Source organism: Lissotriton vulgaris, chromosome 7 (assembly GCF_964263255.1).
Source record: "Lissotriton vulgaris chromosome 7, aLisVul1.2, whole genome shotgun sequence".
In the NCBI taxonomy this organism is placed as follows: Eukaryota; Metazoa; Chordata; class Amphibia; order Caudata; family Salamandridae; genus Lissotriton; species Lissotriton vulgaris.
In genome coordinates, this window is record NC_141695.1 from 1,534,644,249 (window position 1) to 1,534,664,816 (window position 20,568).

A 20,568-nucleotide genomic window follows, 5' to 3' on the forward strand; every position below is an offset into this window, starting at 1 on the left:
AAACATGCTAATTTTAGCTCTAACACTGATGATCCACCTACAATTGTGAACTGACGTTCAAAAATAAAACATTTGAAAACTGACCATTTTCCACATTTCTGAAGCATGACGTAATGGGGGGGGTGTTATCTCTTTTGTCAAAAATCAGCTGTTTTTGATTGAACATTAAATGCCTCCAAATAGTATTTAATTCACTTCCCGAGCCCCTGGAAGCATGAAAATCACTTTAAACATGCTAATTTTAGCTCTAACACTGATGATCCACCTACAAATGTGAACTGACGTTCAAAAATAAAACATTTGAAAACGGACCATTTTCCACATTTCTGAAGCATGACGTAATGGGGGGGTGTTATCTCTTTTGTCAAAAATCAGCCGTTTTTGCTCGAACATTAAATGCCTCCAAATGGTATTTAGTTAACTTCCCGGGGTGAAGAAACCCTTTTTGAGAACTCAGAGTGAGTAAATTGGCCATTTTCGCGCACTTTTAACCATTCCATAAATCTTGTGTTTAGGGCCCCTGGAAGCATGAAAATCACTTTAAACATGATAATTTTAGCTCTAACACTGATGATCCACCTACAAATGTGAACTGACGTTCAAAAATAAAACATTTGAAAATGGACCATTTTCCACATTTCTGAAGCATGACGTAATGGGGGGGTGTTATCTCTTTTGTCGAAAATCAGCCGTTTTTGCTCGAACATTAAATGCCTCCAAATGGTATTTAATTAACTTCCCGGGGTGAAGAAACCCTTTTTGAGAACTCAGAGTGAGTAAATTGGCCATTTTCGCGCACTTTTAACCATTCCATAAATCTTGTGTTTAGGGCCCCTGGAAGCATGAAAATCACTTTAAACATGCTAATTTTAGCTCTAACACTGATGATCCACCTACAAATGTGAACTGACGTTCAAAAATAAAACATTTGAAAACGGACCATTTTCCACATTTCTGAAGCATGACGTAATGGGGGGGTGTTATCTCTTTTGTCAAAAATCAGCTGTTTTTGCTTGAACATTAAATGCCTCCAAATAGTATTTAATTCACTTCCCGAGCCCCTGGAAGCATGAACATCAATTTAAACATGCTAATTTTAGCTCTAACACTGATGATCCACCTACAAATGTGAACTGACGTTCAAAAATAAAACATTTGAAAATGGACCATTTTCCACATTTCTGAAGCATGACGTAATGGGGGGGTGTTATCTCTTTTGTCGAAAATCAGCTGTTTTTGCTCGAGCATTAAATGCCTCCAAATGGTATTTAATTAACTTCCCGGGGTGAAGAAACCCTTTTTGAGAACTCAGAGTGAGTACATTGGCCATTTTCACGCACTTTTAACCATTCCATAAATCTTGTGTTTAGGGCCCCTGGAAGCATGAAAATCACTTTAAACATGCTAATTTTAGATCTATAACACTGATGATCCACCTACAAATGTGAACTGACGTTCAAAAATAAAACATTTGAAAACGGACCATTTTCCACATTTCTGAAGCATGACGTAATGGGGTGGTGTTATCTCTTTTGTCAAAAACCAGCTGTTTTTGATTGAACATTAAATGCCTCCAAATAGTATTTAATTCACTTCCCGAGCCCCTGGAAGCATGAAAATCACTTTAAACATGCTAATTTTAGCTCTAACACTGATGATCCACCTACAAATGTGAACTGACGTTCAAAAATAAAACATTTGAAAACGGACCATTTTCCACATTCCTGAAGCATGACGTAATGGGGGGGTGTTATCTCTTTTGTCAAAAATCAGCCGTTTTTGCTCGAACATTAAATGCCTCCAAATGGTATTTAATTAACTTCCCGGGGTGAAGAAACCCTTTTTGAGAACTCAGAGTGAGTACATTGGCCATTTTCATGCACTTTTAACCATTCCATAAATCTTGTGTTTAGGGCCCCTGGAAGCATGAAAATCACTTTAAACATGCTAATTTTAGCTCTAACACTGATGATCCACCTACAAATGTGAACTGACGTTCAAAAATATACATTTGAAAACGGACCATTTTCCACATTTCTGAAGCATGACGTAATGGGGGGGTGTTATCTCTTTTGTCAAAAATCTGCTGTTTTTGCTTGAACATTAAATGCCTCCAAATAGTATTTAATTCACTTCCCGAGCCCCTGGAAGCATGAAAATCACTTTAAACATGCTAATTTTAGCTCTAACATTGATGACCCACCTACAAATGTGAATGGCAAGGGGCGACCAATCGGTCCCCCCGAACGTATGGCAGAGTACCACGATCCCCCCGGGAAGCCATCTTGGGCGGGAGGCGAGTCTTGGCTGGTATGCCCGAAGCGGCGTAGCCGGGGCGCGCCTTTTCCCGCCCTAGAGTTGGTTGGCCTAGACACTGACGCGGCTGGCCACGCCCTTGGGGCAGGCAGGGGCGGGTTTACGCCCGCCCTGAAGACGGATAAAAGGAGGAGCAAGACCAGAAAGCATCCTCTTGTTCCTGTGCTCTGAAGCTGCACCTCCTCGCTGCACGTGAGCTCGAGACGGAACGAAGAGCCATTTTTGAGCGTTGTAATCTTTCTCGTTTGTTTTTACAGATACTCTGTCGGAGAATGCCGAAGAAGGCGGGAAAGCGGATGACTACCGAACAGATGCTGCGTGTTCTCATGAAGGAGATGACCGACCTAAAGAGGCGGATGGATAAAAATGAGGAAGGGGGCCCGAAACGTCCTTCGGAGGGAACGGCCCCGGGAGGAAAAGGCAAGAGGCCCAGGAGAGGAGCAGCTGGGGGAGATACCCCGGGTCCCAGTGCCCCGCTCGAAGCACCCACTCCTGTGCCGGAGGAAGGGAATCCGATTCCCGTGGTGGTTACACCCGGGTCCGGGGAAGACATGCCGCCCGAGCTGGCAGCACAAGTAGCAGCGTGGTTGGGTAAAAGTAGCAAGGGCGCCACGGCTGTCGACGCGCAGGTGTTAATGAAGCAACTGCGGGAAACTCGTGAAGCAGCGAAGGTATCCACGCCGGCTGCGGCCGGAGAGAAGCCACAGGGGACGGTTTTAGTCACAGAGACAGCGTCCAGTTCAGGTAAGCGGCCATTGCCGATTGCGAGGGAAGAGTCGGCTCCCTCTCGAAGGGAGAGGTTGGGTCAGCATGTTCCTTTAGCTATTAAGGAAAAGATATGGGCAGGGGAATATGTAAACATCTTCTCGTTGCTTACTGATCATTATGAGATGGAGCATGTTAAAGGTCAGAAGGATCTCATGCACCCGAGTGTTTGGCGCGCAAAGATGGCCGCCTTTAAGGTTAATGAAAACGTTGGCAATTGGGGCAAGGCATGGGGAATTTTCACATCGATCTTGGGAGAACGGAGGCCCGAATTGCTACCCGAGTTGCCGAGTTATCAGTCACGGATCATGGGGTACTCGGTATCACACGAGGGTAATCATTGGTTTTGCTATGATAATCTTTTCAGAAAAGCAAAAGAACATGATAAAAACTTAACTTGGGATTGTTATGATTCTGTGTCCTGGTCCAAAATGAAGGAGACTGGTATGTTGAAAGTGCCATTAGTAGGGAGTAATGTGGGCGAATCCTCCCGTCAGTATGCGGGGACGCCTTTTCGATCAGGTACGGGTACCGACAATCACTCGAGGCCTACCGGTAATACAGGTAAAAAGGGGGTTTGTTGGAATTTTAACAGGAGTAAATGTACTAGGCCCCAGTGATCGTGCAAATTTAAACACAAATGTAGTGGGTGTGGGCAATCATCCCATCCTGAGTCCACGTGCAGAGCCAAAACGGGTGATAACGGGGGTAGAGGAGGTGCCAAACAGGTCTAACATAGTCTGAGGGGCGCCTTTACCTACCCCGATTGATACCTTGGCAATGATTCCCTGGCTCAGTGAATACCCGGATCGTGCTTCCGCTGGGGTGTTGCGGAACGGGTTTTCATATGGTTTCCGCATCCCAGTGGGGGACTTTCAGGGTGTGAAAAAATGCAAAAATCAGATATCGGTCTTGCAGCATACGACCGTGGTACAGGAAAAGATCCGGAAGGAGGTTACTCGAGGTCGAGTCGCCGGTCCGTTTAGTGTACCCCCGGTGGCTAACTTTGTCTGTTCGCCTTTAGGAGTGGTCCCCAAGAAGGACCCGGGTGAGTTTCGGCTGATACATAATTTGTCAGCCCCTCGTGGTCTTTCCGTAAACGAAGCGATAGACCCGGAAATGTGTTCGGTACGGTACGCATCTTTCGATGAGGCCGTGGCCATTTTGAATCGCCTGGGGCCCGGGGCACTGATGGCAAAATCTGATATCGAGTCAGCGTTCCGGTTGCTCCCGGTACATCCAGACGATCAGCGTCTACTGGGTTTCATGTTTCAGGGTCAGTATTATATGGATAGATGTATGCCGATGGGATGCTCAATTTCTTGTGCCTATTTCGAGAAATTCAGTAGTTTTCTACAATGGGTCTTCACAAAGAAGACGGGTTTTCAACATGTGATGCATTATCTCGATGATTTCTTGTTCCTGGGGGCAGCCGGGGATCCGGAATGTGGGCAAGCTTTGGCTGCATTTTGTGTTTTAATGAATCAGTTTGGCGTGCCATTGGCACCAGGTAAGACGGTGGGTCCTTCGACTTGCCTCGAGTTTCTGGGGATCGAGTTAGACTCCGGAGAAGGTTGTTTCCGTTTACCAAGTGATAAAGTGTTTAAGTTCAGGGCATCCCTGCAAATGTGTCTGAGTGAAGCTAAGGTTAAGCTGCATCAGTTACAGCAGTTAGTGGGCCAGTTGAATTTTGCCCTGAGAGTTATACCTATGGCCCGCCCCTTTTCCCGTTCGATCGCTCAAGCCATGGTCGGATTGAAGGAGGGCCATCATCGCACGAGGCTCTCGGCCGAGGTCCGCCAGGACATGCGCATTTGGTTGGCATTTCTGGCAGATTTCAATGGTCGAGTCGTCTGGAATAAACCAGCCGTGTCCTCTGAGGAGCTGGGGCTGTGGACAGATTCGGCAGGGAGTGTAGGTTTTGGTGCCATTTTCGGTGCTCGATGGTCTGCACAGAAATGGCCGGCATGGTGGCATAACAGTGGACTGACAAGTAACATTGCTTTCCTGGAACTTTTCCCCATTTTCGTGGCCCTGAGAACGTGGCCCGAAGGGTTCAGAGATCACTCTGTGGTATTTTGGTCTGACAATATGACCGTGGTTGAGTGTATCAATAGTCAGGCAGCACGATGCAAATGGGTTTTGAGGCTGCTCAAGGAGATCGTATTACTGTGTATGCAACTGAATGTGTTATTCAAAGCAAGACATGTCCCTGGGGTAATGAACCAGGCGGCTGATGCCCTTTCTCGTTTTCGTATGCAGGCCTTCTGGGGTTTTCTGCCCACAGCGGACCCGGAGCCGGCACCCTTTCCCGAAGCTCTTTGATCTCTCGGTGCCCCGAACTTCGTAACCTCGTGGGAGAGAGTTTAGCACCCAGGACGAGGAAGGCATATGAAGGGGCGTTCCGGTCCTATTTAGCCTTTTTGGGGACTGCTAGTGAGGAGCTTTGGGGCCAGGAGGAAGGGGTTGTGAACTTCCTGATGTCATTACATCTGGCAGGAAAGACGGTGGCCACGGCCCAGAGGCATCGGGCTGCCATTTCCTTTGTTGCTAGGGCTCATGGGATCCAGGACCCGACAGCGTCTTTCGTTGTGCAAAAAGCGCTACGTGGGTGGCAACGCCTTGAGGGTCGCAGAATAGATGAGAGGCGCCCGATAGGTTTGGATAGGTTGGCCCAGTTATTATCCAGACTCCCTACAACATGTTCGTCTCAGTTTGAGACAGTGTTATTCCGAGCCGCTTTTACGCTGGCATTTCATGGGGCTATGCGGGTAAGCGAATTAGTGGCAAGGAACAAGCAGGATGTGACGGGAGGACTGTGCGCAGAGCACGTTCAGATCAGAGGGGAGACGATGACTGTATCGTTTGTGAGGTCCAAAACCGACCAGAGTAGGATGGGTGAATGCATAATTATACGCAGGATTCCCCGGTCGTCCATGTGCCCAGTGAAGTGTTTAGAGGACTATTTAACATGAAGGGTGGCATCATGGGGGGGGACCTTGTTGAGACACGCGGACGCCACCCCACTGACAAGGTTTCAGTTTCAGCGGGTGCTTGCGATGTCGATTACAGCTGCGGGCTTGAACCCGGGCGAATTTGGGACCCATTCCTTTCGGATAGGGGCTGCTACAGAGGCTACAGCCAGGGGTCTGAATGTGGAACAAGTTAAACGTGTGGGGCGTTGGTCCTCCAATTGTTATAAAAGGTATGTGCGTTTGCACATGTTGTGAAGCCGTAATGATGTACTCGCGCTTCTTGTTTTTGTTTGGTTTTCAGTTACGCAAGCCTACGAGGCGGGCGGACTATGCAGTCGACCCAACACCGGGCCAGCGGTCAGACATCACCGGCTGTTAAAAAGGAGGTGTGGGTCGTGGGCCACTCATACGTGAGGCGTGCCGCGGACGTATTCAAGGCAGGTGACATGGTGCACGTGGCTGGGGAATACGGGTACAGTGTGTCCTTCTACGGAAAGGGCGGTCTCTGTATTGACCAGTTCCAATCATTTTTCGAGGGTTTGCTAGGGCGGACGAGGTCACCGCCATCTGTAGTCATAGTACATCTTGGGGGCAATGATTTGGTCACCACTGGTAGACGACTTCTCCTGGAAGCGATGCTTTCCACTGTAAGTTGGTTAGCGAGGAGAGTTCCAGGGTGCACGATTGCATGGTCCCATATGATCCCACGAAAAGTGTGGCGGGGGGCTTTTTCGGTTTCTGCTCTTAATCACTCTGTGAGAAAAATTAATAACAAAGTAAGTAGGTTGTTCCGTTCCAATGCACTGCATTCTATCGCGCATGGATGTATTAATGATGACAGTATGTACTTGGGGGATGGTGTTCATTTGTCTCGGATGGGGAATGAGTTACTCATAGGAGACTTCATAGCTTGGCTGAAGACGTTAAACATGACCTTTAGGTAGGAGTGTGGTGGGGGGTCCGGATAGCCGGTCAACTATCCGGACCTGTGGTGGTAAGGTCATGATCGGTGAGCACTAATTGGAAGATCCCTATGAGTGGGCGTCACCCATTACGGATGGGGGCGCTCGGGGGAGGTGGCCATTGGCCCCTCAACGGGGAGGCGGTCCCTTCTAAGGATGGGTCGCCGAAAGGAAAGGGAAGGCGGTCAAGGCCCCTTCATGGGTAGGAGGGGTTACAGCCCCCTCCTGGGGAATTTCCCGGGGCCAGTACGTCTGCGACGGCAGATGTGGTAAGTTGTGTGGGGTTTGGGGGGGGTCTACGCTACCTTCTAGATACCTCACACGAGTCCTCGTACGACCTTTAAGTGGCGTCGAGTTTTATTGGGGCCCCCGTCAAGTCAAGGGAAATTGGTAGTTGCACTTGAGGTAAGCCTCTGTGCCGCCCCTCTCAAGTGAGGGGGATATGTCTGGGTTAGGGATCTTGACACCGGTTACGACCTTGCCGTTGGCCCTTAAACGTTAGGATGTACAATTTCAAAAGTTAAGTAAATGTTTGGTAGGATGTTAGTTCGGCTAGGAGAACCTTTGTACTAGAGGATATGTTAAGGTTAGCCAAACATCGCAATGTGGTAATGAAATTGTACATAATATGAAACTGTTTATTTTAATGTTTTAATTTTGTTTCATATTTTAATAAATACGGCCCGGGAGGGTCACTCCCTCCCGTCTCCAAAAACTTCAGAACTGTTTCCGGTTTCCCATCCTTGGGGATTGTGTTGAGAGGGGGTGGCGGGTATCTCAGCCATATGGCAAGGGGCGACCAATCGGTCCCCCCGAACGTATGGCAGAGTACCACGATCCCCCCGGGAAGCCATCTTGGGCGGGAGGCGAGTCTTGGCTGGTATGCCCGAAGCGGCGTAGCCGGGGCGCGCCTTTTCCCGCCCTAGAGTGGGTTGGCCTAGACACTGACGCGGCTGGCCACGCCCTTGGGGCAGGCAGGGGCGGGTTTACGCCCGCCCTGAAGACGGATAAAAGGAGGAGCAAGACCAGAAAGCATCCTCTTGTTCCTGTGCTCTGAAGCTGCACCTCCTCGCTGCACGTGAGCTCGAGACGGAACGAAGAGCCATTTTTGACCCACCCACCAGCCCCTGAAGACAGCGTGTAGTTTCTAATAACGTTTGATTGATAATTCTGATTTTCATTTACAGGTTGCGGTATTATCGTGAAGATTTTGAGTATGCAATAAAGAATGATCATTTTGTGTTATGTTTTGCAAATAAAGTAATTCTGCTTTAGTGTTCATCAGTAGGCATGCTTTGAATAAAGTTGTTGTTGCTACTGTCTGTTATTTTAGTCTTTAGTTATTTAGTTATCTTTGTCGTATTTATTTTGGCCGGGCGGTAAGGTCATGATCGGTGAGCACTAATTGGAAGATCCCTATGAGTGGGCGTCACCCATTACGGATGGGGGCGCTCGGGGGAGGTGGCCATTGGCCCCTCAACGGGGAGGCGGTCCCTTCTAAGGATGGGTCGCCGAAAGGAAAGGGAAGGCGGTCAAGGCCCCTTCATGGGTAGGAGGGGTTACAGCCCCCTCCTGGGGAATTTCCCGGGGCCAGTACGTCTGCGACGGCAGATGTGGTAAGTTGTGTGGGGTTTGGGGGGGGGGTCTACGCTACCTTCTAGATACCTCACACGAGTCCTCGTACGACCTTTAAGTGGCGTCGAGTTTTATTGGGGCCCCCGTCAAGTCAAGGGAAATTGGTAGTTGCACTTGAGGTAAGCCTCCGTGCCGCCCCTCTCAAGTGAGGGGGATATGTCTGGGTTAGGGATCTTGACACCGGTTACGACCTTGCCGTTGGCCCTTAAACGTTAGGATGTACAATTTCAAAAGTTAAGTAAATGTTTGGTAGGATGTTAGTTCGGCTAGGAGAACCTTTGTACTAGAGGATATGTTAAGGTTAGCCAAACATCGCAATGTGGTAATGAAATTGTACATAATATGAAACTGTTTATTTTAATGTTTTAATTTTGTTTCATATTTTAATAAATACGGCCCGGGAGGGTCACTCCCTCCCGTCTCCAAAAACTTCAGAACTGTTTCCGGTTTCCCATCCTTGGGGATTGTGTTGAGAGGGGGTGGCGGGTATCTCAGCCATACTGACGTTCAAAAATAAAACATTTGAAAACGGACCATTTTCCACATTTCTGAAGCATGACGTAATGGGGGGGTGTTATCTCTTTTGTCGAAAATCAGCCGTTTTTGCTCGAACATTAAATGCCTCCAAATGGTATTTAATTAACTTCCCGGGGTGAAGAAACCCTTTTTGAGAACTCAGAGTGAGTAAATTGGCCATTTTCATGCACTTTTAACCATTCCATAAATCTTGTGTTTAGGGCCCCTGGAAGCATGAAAATCACTTTAAACATGCTAATTTTAGCTCTAACACTGATGATCCACCTACAAATGTGAACTGACGTTCAAAAATAAAACATTTGAAAACGGACCATTTTCCACAATTCTGAAGCATGACGTAATGGGGGGGTGTTATCTCTTTTGTCGAAAATCAGCCGTTTTTGCTCGAACATTAAATGCCTCCAAATGGTATTTAATTAACTTCCCGGGGTGAAGAAACCCTTTTTGAGAACTCAGAGTGAGTAAATTGGCGATTTTCATGGACTTTTAACCATTCCATAAATCTTGTGTTTAGGGCCCCTGGAAGCATGAAAATCACTTTAAACATGCTAATTTTAGCTCTAACACCGATGATCCACCTACAAATGTGAACTGACGTTCAAAAATAAAACATTTGAAAACGGACCATTTTCCACATTTCTGAAGCATGACGTAATGGGGGGGTGTTATCTCTTTTGTCAAAAACCAGCTGTTTTTGATTGAACATTAAATGCCTCCAAATAGTATTTAATTCACTTCCCGAGCCCCTGGAAGCATGAAAATCACTTTAAACATGCTAATTTTAGCTCTAACACTGATGATCCACCTACAAATGTGAACTGATGTTCAAAAATAAAACATTTGAAAACGGACCATTTTCCACATTCCTGAAGCATGACGTAATGGGGGGGTGTTATCTCTTTTGTCAAAAATCAGCCGTTTTTGCTCGAACATTAAATGCCTCCAAATGGTATTTAATTAACTTCCCGGGGTGAAGAAACCCTTTTTGAGAACTCAGAGTGAGTACATTGGCCATTTTCATGCACTTTTAACCATTCCATAAATCTTGTGTTTAGGGCCCCTGGAAGCATGAAAATCACTTTAAACATGCTAATTTTAGCTCTAACACTGATGATCCACCTACAAATGTGAACTGACGTTCAAAAATATACATTTGAAAACGGACCATTTTCCACATTTCTGAAGCATGACGTAATGGGGGGGTGTTATCTCTTTTGTCAAAAATCTGCTGTTTTTGCTTGAACATTAAATGCCTCCAAATAGTATTTAATTCACTTCCCGAGCCCCTGGAAGCATGAAAATCACTTTAAACATGCTAATTTTAGCTCTAACATTGATGACCCACCTACAAATGTGAACTGACGTTCAAAAATAAAACATTTGAAAACGGACCATTTTCCACATTTCTGAAGCATGACGTAATGGGGGGGTGTTATCTCTTTTGTCGAAAATCAGCCGTTTTTGCTCGAACATTAAATGCCTCCAAATGGTATTTAATTAACTTCCCGGGGTGAAGAAACCCTTTTTGAGAACTCAGAGTGAGTAAATTGGCCATTTTCATGCACTTTTAACCATTCCATAAATCTTGTGTTTAGGGACCCTGGAAGCATGAAAATCACTTTAAACATGCTAATTTTAGCTCTAACACTGATGATCCACCTACAAATGTGAACTGACGTTCAAAAATAAAACATTTGAAAACGGACCATTTTCCACAATTCTGAAGCATGACGTAATGGGGGGGTGTTATCTCTTTTTTCGAAAATCAGCCGTTTTTGCTCGAACATTAAATGCCTCCAAATGGTATTTAATTAACTTCCCGGGGTGAAGAAACCCTTTTTGAGAACTCAGAGTGAGTACATTGGCGATTTTCATGGACTTTTAACCATTCCATAAATCTTGTGTTTAGGGCCCCTGGAAGCATGAAAATCACTTTAAACATGCTAATTTTAGCTCTAACACTGATGATCCACCTACAAATGTGAACTGACGTTCAAAAATATACATTTGAAAACGGACCATTTTCCACATTTCTGAAGCATGACGTAATGGGGGGGTGTTATCTCTTTTGTCAAAAATCTGCTGTTTTTGCTTGAACATTAAATGCCTCCAAATAGTATTTAATTCACTTCCCGAGCCCCTGGAAGCATGAAAATCACTTTAAACATGCTAATTTTAGCTCTAACATTGATGACCCACCTACAAATGTGAACTGACGTTCAAAAATAAAACATTTGAAAACGGACCATTTTCCACATTTCTGAAGCATGACGTAATGGGGGGGTGTTATCTCTTTTGTCGAAAATCAGCCGTTTTTGCTCGAACATTAAATGCCTCCAAATGGTATTTAATTAACTTCCCGGGGTGAAGAAACCCTTTTTGAGAACTCAGAGTGAGTAAATTGGCCATTTTCATGCACTTTTAACCATTCCATAAATCTTGTGTTTAGGGCCCCTGGAAGCATGAAAATCACTTTAAACATGCTAATTTTAGCTCTAACACTGATGATCCACCTACAAATGTGAACTGACGTTCAAAAATAAAACATTTGAAAACGGACCATTTTCCACAATTCTGAAGCATGACGTAATGGGGGGGTGTTATCTCTTTTGTCGAAAATCAGCCGTTTTTGCTCGAACATTAAATGCCTCCAAATTGTATTTAATTAACTTCCCGGGGTGAAGAAACCCTTTTTGAGAACTCAGAGTGAGTAAATTGGCGATTTTCATGGACTTTTAACCATTCCATAAATCTTGTGTTTAGGGCCCCTGGAAGCATGAAAATCACTTTAAACATGCTAATTTTAGCTCTAACACTGATGATCCACCTACAAAAACATTTGAAAATGGACCATTTTCCACATTTCTGAAGCATGGCGTAATGGGGGGGTGTTATCTCTTTTGTCAAAAATCAGCTGTTTTTGATTGAGCATTAAATGCCTCCAAACAGTATTTAATTCACTTCCCGAGCCCCTGGAAGCATGAAAATCACATTAAACATGCTAATTTTAGCTCTAACACTGATGATCGACCTACAAATGTGAACTGACGTTCAAAAATAAAACATTTGAAAACGGACCATTTTCCACAATTCTGAAGCATGACGTAATGGGGGGGGGTGTTATCTCTTTTGTCAAAAAGCTGCTGTTTTTGATTGAGCATTAAATGCCTCCAAATAGTATTTAATTCACTTCCCGAGCCCCTGGAAGCATGAAAATCACTTTAAACATGCTAATTTTAGCTCTAACACTGATGATCCACCTACAAATGTGAACTGACGTTCAAAAATAAAACATTTGAAAACGGACCATTTTTCACATTTCTGAAGCATGACGTAATGGGGGGGTGTTATCTCTTTTGTCGAAAATCAGCTGTTTTTGCTCGAACATTAAATGCCTCCAAATGGTATTTAATTAACTTCCCGGGGTGAAGAAACCCTTTTTGAGAACTCAGAGTGAGTACATTGGCCATTTTCATGCACTTTTAACCATTCCATAAATCTTGTGTTTAGGGCCCCTGGAAGCATGAAAATCACTTTAAACATGCTAATTTTAGCTCTAACACTGATGATCCACCTACAAATGTGAACTGACGTTCAAAAATATACATTTGAAAACGGACCATTTTCCACATTTCTGAAGCATGACGTAATGGGGGGGTGTTATCTCTTTTGTCAAAAATCTGCTGTTTTTGCTTGAACATTAAATGCCTCCAAATAGTATTTAATTCACTTCCCGAGCCCCTGGAAGCATGAAAATCACTTTAAACATGCTAATTTTAGCTCTAACACTGATGATCCACCTACAAATGTGAACTGACGTTCAAAAATAAAACATTTGAAAACGGACCATTTTCCACATTTCTGAAGCATGACGTAATGGGGGGGTGTTATCTCTTTTGTCAAAAACCAGCTGTTTTTGATTGAACATTAAATGCCTCCAAATAGTATTTAATTCACTTCCCGAGCCCCTGGAAGCATGAAAATCACTTTAAACATGCTAATTTTAGCTCTAACACTGATGATCCACCTACAAATGTGAACTGATGTTCAAAAATAAAACATTTGAAAACGGACCATTTTCCACATTCCTGAAGCATGACGTAATGGGGGGGTGTTATCTCTTTTGTCAAAAATCAGCCGTTTTTGCTCGAACATTAAATGCCTCCAAATGGTATTTAATTAACTTCCCGGGGTGAAGAAACCCTTTTTGAGAACTCAGAGTGAGTACATTGGCCATTTTCATGCACTTTTAACCATTCCATAAATCTTGTGTTTAGGGCCCCTGGAAGCATGAAAATCACTTTAAACATGCTAATTTTAGCTCTAACACTGATGATCCACCTACAAATGTGAACTGACGTTCAAAAATATACATTTGAAAACGGACCATTTTCCACATTTCTGAAGCATGACGTAATGGGGGGGTGTTATCTCTTTTGTCAAAAATCTGCTGTTTTTGCTTGAACATTAAATGCCTCCAAATAGTATTTAATTCACTTCCCGAGCCCCTGGAAGCATGAAAATCACTTTAAACATGCTAATTTTAGCTCTAACATTGATGACCCACCTACAAATGTGAACTGACGTTCAAAAATAAAACATTTGAAAACGGACCATTTTCCACATTTCTGAAGCATGACGTAATGGGGGGGTGTTATCTCTTTTGTCGAAAATCAGCCGTTTTTGCTCGAACATTAAATGCCTCCAAATGGTATTTAATTAACTTCCCGGGGTGAAGAAACCCTTTTTGAGAACTCAGAGTGAGTAAATTGGCCATTTTCATGCACTTTTAACCATTCCATAAATCTTGTGTTTAGGGACCCTGGAAGCATGAAAATCACTTTAAACATGCTAATTTTAGCTCTAACACTGATGATCCACCTACAAATGTGAACTGACGTTCAAAAATAAAACATTTGAAAACGGACCATTTTCCACAATTCTGAAGCATGACGTAATGGGGGGGTGTTATCTCTTTTTTCGAAAATCAGCCGTTTTTGCTCGAACATTAAATGCCTCCAAATGGTATTTAATTAACTTCCCGGGGTGAAGAAACCCTTTTTGAGAACTCAGAGTGAGTACATTGGCGATTTTCATGGACTTTTAACCATTCCATAAATCTTGTGTTTAGGGCCCCTGGAAGCATGAAAATCACTTTAAACATGCTAATTTTAGCTCTAACACTGATGATCCACCTACAAATGTGAACTGACGTTCAAAAATATACATTTGAAAACGGACCATTTTCCACATTTCTGAAGCATGACGTAATGGGGGGGTGTTATCTCTTTTGTCAAAAATCTGCTGTTTTTGATTGAACATTAAATGCCTCCAAATAGTATTTAATTCACTTCCCGAGCCCCTGGAAGCATGAAAATCACTTTAAACATGCTAATTTTAGCTCTAACATTGATGACCCACCTACAAATGTGAACTGACGTTCAAAAATAAAACATTTGAAAACGGACCATTTTCCACATTTCTGAAGCATGACGTAATGGGGGGGTGTTATCTCTTTTGTCGAAAATCAGCCGTTTTTGCTCGAACATTAAATGCCTCCAAATGGTATTTAATTAACTTCCCGGGGTGAAGAAACCCTTTTTGAGAACTCAGAGTGAGTAAATTGGCCATTTTCATGCACTTTTAACCATTCCATAAATCTTGTGTTTAGGGCCCCTGGAAGCATGAAAATCACTTTAAACATGCTAATTTTAGCTCTAACACTGATGATCCACCTACAAATGTGAACTGACGTTCAAAAATAAAACATTTGAAAACGGACCATTTTCCACAATTCTGAAGCATGACGTAATGGGGGGGTGTTATCTCTTTTGTCGAAAATCAGCCGTTTTTGCTCGAACATTAAATGCCTCCAAATTGTATTTAATTAACTTCCCGGGGTGAAGAAACCCTTTTTGAGAACTCAGAGTGAGTAAATTGGCGATTTTCATGGACTTTTAACCATTCCATAAATCTTGTGTTTAGGGCCCCTGGAAGCATGAAAATCACTTTAAACATGCTAATTTTAGCTCTAACACTGATGATCCACCTACAAAAACATTTGAAAATGGACCATTTTCCACATTTCTGAAGCATGGCGTAATGGGGGGGTGTTATCTCTTTTGTCAAAAATCAGCTGTTTTTGATTGAGCATTAAATGCCTCCAAACAGTATTTAATTCACTTCCCGAGCCCCTGGAAGCATGAAAATCACATTAAACATGCTAATTTTAGCTCTAACACTGATGATCGACCTACAAATGTGAACTGACGTTCAAAAATAAAACATTTGAAAACGGACCATTTTCCACAATTCTGAAGCATGACGTAATGGGGGGGGGTGTTATCTCTTTTGTCAAAAAGCTGCTGTTTTTGATTGAGCATTAAATGCCTCCAAATAGTATTTAATTCACTTCCCGAGCCCCTGGAAGCATGAAAATCACTTTAAACATGCTAATTTTAGCTCTAACACTGATGATCCACCTACAAATGTGAACTGACGTTCAAAAATAAAACATTTGAAAACGGACCATTTTTCACATTTCTGAAGCATGACGTAATGGGGGGGTGTTATCTCTTTTGTCGAAAATCAGCTGTTTTTGCTCTAACATTAAATGCCTCCAAATGGTATTTAATTAACTTCCCGGGGTGAAGAAACCCTTTTTGAGAACTCAGAGTGAGTAAATTGGCCATTTTCATGCACTTTTAACCATTCCATAAACCATGGGCCTTATTTTTGAAGGACTTGCGCCGCCGGTGCGTCACTTTTAACATGGGAAAAAGTGACGCACTGGTGGCGCAAGGCTTTCATAAATGAGGCCCCTTGTGTTTAGGGCCCCTGGAAGCATGAAAATCACTTTAAACATGCTAATTTTAGCTCTAACACTGATGATCCACCTACAAATGTGAACTGACGTTCAAAAATAAAACATTTGAAAACGGACCATTTTCCACATTTCTGAAGCATGACGTAATTGGGGGGTGTTATCTCTTTTGTCAAAAATCAGCCGTTTTTGCTCGAACATTAAATGCCTCCAAATGGTATTTAATTAACTTCCCGGGGTGAAGAAACCCTTTTTGAGAACTCAGAGTGAGTAAATTGGCCATTTTCGCGCACTTTTAACCATTCCATAAATCTTGTGTTTAGGGCCCCTGGAAGCATGAAAATCACTTTAAACATACTAATGTTAGCTCTAACACTGATGATCCACCTACAAATGTGAACTGACGTTCAAAAATATACATTTGAAAACGGACCATTTTCCACATTTCTGAAGCATGACGTAATGGGGGGGTGTTATCTCTTTTGTCAAAAATCAGCTGTTTTTGCTTGAACATTAAATGCCTCCAAATAGTATTTAATTCACTTCCCGAGCCCCTGGAAGCATGAAAATCACTTTAAACATGCTAATTTTAGCTCTAACACTGATGATCCACCTACAAATGTGAACTGACGTTCAAAAATAAAACATTTGAAAATGGACCATTTTCCACATTTCTGAAGCATGACGTAATGGGGGGGTGTTATCTCTTTTGTCAAAAATCAGCCGTTTTTGCTCGAACATTAAATGCCTCCAAATGGTATTTAATTAACTTCCCGGGGTGAAGAAACCCTCTTTGAGAACTCAGAGTGAGTACATTGGCCATTTTCATGCACTTTTAACCATTCCATAAATCTTGTGTTTAGGGCCCCTGGAAGCATGAAAATCACTTTAAACATGCTAATTTTAGCTCTAACACTGATGATCCACCTACAAATGTGAACTGACGTTCAAAAATATACATTTGAAAACGGACCATTTTCCACATTTCTGAAGCATGACGTAATGGGGGGGTGTTATCTCTTTTGTCAAAAATCTCCTGTTTTTGCTTGAACATTAAATGCCTCCAAATAGTATTTAATTCACTTCCCGTGCCCCTGGAAGCATGAAAATCACTTTAAACATGCTAATTTTAGCTCTAACATTGATGACCCACCTACAAATGTGAACTGACGTTCAAAAATAAAACATTTGAAAACGGACCATTTTCCACATTTCTGAAGCATGACGTAATGGGGGGGTGTTATCTCTTTTGTAGAAAATCAGCCGTTTTTGCTCGAACATTAAATGCCTCCAAATGGTATTTAATTAACTTCCCGGGGTGAAGAAACCCTTTTTGAGAACTCAGAGTGAGTAAATTGGCCATTTTCATGCACTTTTAACCATTCCATAAATCTTGTGTTTAGGGCCCCTGGAAGCATGAAAATCACTTTAAACATGCTAATTTTAGCTCTAACACTGATGATCCACCTACAAATGTGAACTGACGTTCAAAAATAAAACATTTGAAAACGGACCATTTTCCACAATTCTGAAGCATGACGTAATGGGGGGGTGTTATCTCTTTTGTCGAAAATCAGCCGTTTTTGCTCGAACATTAAATGCCTCCAAATGGTATTTAATTAACTTCCCGGGGTGAAGAAACCCTTTTTGAGAACTCAGAGTGAGTAAATTGGCGATTTTCATGGACTTTTAACCATTCCATAAATCTTGTGTTTAGGGCCCCTGGAAGCATGAAAATCACTTTAAACATGCTAATTTTAGCTCTAACACTGATGATCCACCTACAAATGTGAACTGACGTTCAAAAATAAAACATTTGAAAATGGACCATTTTCCACATTTCTGAAGCATGGCGTAATGGGGGGGTGTTATCTCTTTTGTCAAAAATCAGCTGTTTTTGATTGAGCATTAAATGCCTCCAAATAGTATTTAATTCACTTCCCGAGCCCCTGGAAGCATGAAAATCACATTAAACATGCTAATTTTAGCTCTAACACTGATGATCGACCTACAAATGTGAACTGACGTTCAAAAATAAAACATTTGAAAACGGACCATTTTCCACATTTCTGAAGCATGACGTAATGGGGGGGTGTTATTTCTTTTGTCGAAAATCAGCCGTTTTTGCTCGAACATTAAATGCCTCCAAATGGTATTTAATTAACTTCCCGGGGTGAAGAAACCCTTTTTGAGAACTCAGAGTGAGTAAATTGGCCATTTTCGCCCACTTTTAACCATTCCATAAATCTTGTGTTTAGGGCCCCTGGAAGCATGAAAATCACTTTAAACATGCTAATTTTAGCTCTAACACTGATGATCCACCTACAAATGTGAACTGACGTTCAAAAATAAAACATTTGAAAATGGGCCATTTTCCACATTTCTGAAGCATGACGTAATGGGGGGGTGTTATCTCTTTTGTCAAAAATCTGCTGTTTTTGATTGAGCATTAAATGCCTCCAAATAGTATTTAATTCACTTCCCGAGCCCCTGGAAGCATGAAAATCACTTTAAACATGCTAATTTTAGCTCTAACACTGATGATCCACCTACAAATGTGAACTGACGTTCAAAAATAAAACATTTGAAAACGGACCATTTTCCACATTTCTGAAGCATGACGTAATGGGGGGGTGTTATCTCTTTTGTCGAAAATCAGCTGTTTTTGCTCGAACATTAAATGCCTCCAAATGGTATTTAATTAACTTCCCGGGGTGAAGAAACCCTTTTTGAGAACTCAGAGTGAGTAAATTGGCCATTTTCATGCACTTTTAACCATTCCATAAACCATGGGCCTTATTTTTGAAGGACTTGCGCCGCCGGTGCGTCACTTTTAACATGGGAAAAAGTGACGCACTGGTGGCGCAAGGCTTTCATAAATGAGGCCCCTTGGGTTTAGGGCCCCTGGAAGCATGAAAATCACTTTAAACATGCTAATTTTAGCTCTAACACTGATGATCCACCTACAAATGTGAACTGACGTTCAAAAATAAAACATTTGAAAACGGACCATTTTCCACATTTCTGAAGCATGACGTAATGGGGGGTGTTATCTCTTTTGTCGAAAATCAGCCGTTTTTGCTCGAGCATTAAATGCCTCCAAATGGTATTTAATTAACTTCCCGGGGTGAAGAAACCCTTTTTGAGAACTCAGAGTGAGTACATTGGCCATTTTCAAGCACTTTTAACCATTCCATAAATCTTGTGTTTAGGGCCCCTGGAAGCATGAAAATCACTTTAAACATGCTAATTTTAGATCTATAACACTGATGATCCACCTACAAATGTGAACTGACGTTCAAAAATAAAACATTTGAAAACGGACCATTTTCCACATTTCTGAAGCATGACGTAATGGGGGGGTGTTATCTCTTTTGTCAAAAACCAGCTGTTTTTGATTGAACATTAAATGCCTCCAAATAGTATTTAATTCACTTCCCGAGCCCCTGGAAGCATGAAAATCACTTTAAACATGCTAATTTTAGCTCTAACACTGATGATCCACCTACAAATGTGAACTGACGTTCAAAAATAAAACATTTGAAAACGGACCATTTTCCACATTCCTGAAGCATGACGTAATGGGGGGGTGTTATCTCTTTTGTCAAAAATCAGCCGTTTTTGCTCGAACATTAAATGCCTCCAAATGGTATTTAATTAACTTCCCGGGGTGAAGAAACCCTTTTTGAGAACTCAGAGTGAGTACATTGGCCATTTTCATGCACTTTTAACCATTCCATAAATCTTGTGTTTAGGGCCCCTGGAAGCATGAAAATCACTTTAAACATGCTAATTTTAGCTCTAACACTGATGATCCACCTACAAATGTGAACTGACGTTCAAAAATATACATTTGAAAACGGACCATTTTCCACATTTCTGAAGCATGACGTAATGGGGGGGGTGTTATCTCTTTTGTCAAAAATCTGCTGTTTTTGCTTGAACATTAAATGCCTCCAAATAGTATTTAATTCACTTCCCGAGCCCCTGGAAGCATGAAAATCACTTTAAACATGCTAATTTTAGCTCTAACATTGATGACCCACCTACAAATGTGAACTGACGTTCAAAAATAAAACATTTGAAAACGGACCATTTTCCACATTTCTGAAGCATGACGTAATGGGGGGGTGTTATCTCTTTTGTCGAAAATCAGCCGTTTTTGCTCGAACATTAAATGCCTCCAAATGGTATTTAATTAACTTCCCGGGGTGAAGAAACCCTTTTTGAGAACTCAGAGTGAGTAAATTGGCCATTTTCATGCACTTTTAACCATTCCATAAATCTTGTGTTTAGGGCCCCTGGAAGCATGAAAATCACTTTAAACATGCTAATTTTAGCTCTAACACTGATGATCCACCTACAAATGTGAACTGACGTTCAAAAATAAAACATTTGAAAACGGACCATTTTCCACAATTCTGAAGCATGACGTAATGGGGGGGTGTTATCTCTTTTGTCGAAAATCAGCCGTTTTTGCTCGAACATTAAATGCCTCCAAATGGTATTTAATTAACTTCCCGGGGTGAAGAAACCCTTTTTGAGAACTCAGAGT